Source organism: Oryx dammah, unplaced genomic scaffold, assembly GCF_014754425.2.
Source record: "Oryx dammah isolate SB20612 unplaced genomic scaffold, SCBI_Odam_1.1 HiC_scaffold_1867, whole genome shotgun sequence".
NCBI lineage: Eukaryota > Metazoa > Chordata > Mammalia > Artiodactyla > Bovidae > Oryx > Oryx dammah.
Window position 1 is genome coordinate 5,369 of NW_024071972.1, and position 857 is coordinate 6,225.

The 857-nt window shown below is 43.2% G+C and overlaps 1 pseudogene; it reads right to left on the bottom strand.

Annotated features, from left to right (window-relative positions):
- Nucleotides 1-315: 315 nt before the first annotated feature.
- LOC120859601 lies at nucleotides 316-849 on the bottom strand (annotated as a pseudogene).
- Between the last annotated feature and the right edge of the window lie 8 nt (nucleotides 850-857).

The following is an 857-nucleotide window of genomic DNA, read 5'->3' on the forward strand; positions in this document are numbered from 1 at the left end:
ACAGTAATGAAAAAAAAATGTGGAGGGAGGGCACAAAGATTAATTGGAAATTTAAAAATGAAGCTTCTTTGAGTTAACCTGCAGAGAAAAATGAGAAAGATCCAGCTAGGAGGTCACTGACATCCCCTTTCCAAGTTCTACTACATACCTCCACTGTATCTCTTTTACTTATTGGACAATATCCTACTAAGTCATTGTAAAAAAAAAAAAAAAGATCATTGAAAACAGAAATCTGGGTTAATATCCCAATATTGATATCAATATACCTACTAAATAAAATTGTGTAGAAATCCCAACTTTATCATCATCCTAACTTTACAGCCATAGAGAGAAGGCATTTTTCTTTTTTCAAAAGACTCTTCTGAGAGCTCCCTTCATGTCTCTGTTCCTCAGGCTGTAGATGAAGGGGTTCAGCATGGGGGTCACCACAGTGTACATCATAGACATCACAGTCTCCTTAACGGTGGAATTATTAGCTGATGGGCATAAATAGAGACCAATAATTGTCCCATAGAAGAGAGACACCACAGTGAGGTGGGAGCCACAGGTGGAGAAGGCCTTGCAGATGCCCTTGGCAGAAGGGACCTTGAGGATGGAGGACACGATTCGTGCATAAGACATGATGATGAGTAGGAATGGGATGACGATAATGAGCCCTCCGACGAAAAATATCACCAGCTCATTCACTCGAGTGTCAGAGCAGGACAGCTTCAGCAGAGCAGACAAATCACAGAAAAAGTGGGCGATCACGTTGTCTTCACAAAAATGCAGCCTGGCCATGAGCAGGGTGTGTACCATGGCATGGGATGTGGTCAGTATCCAGGGCAGCACCAGCAGGGAGAGACAGAGCCTGGGGC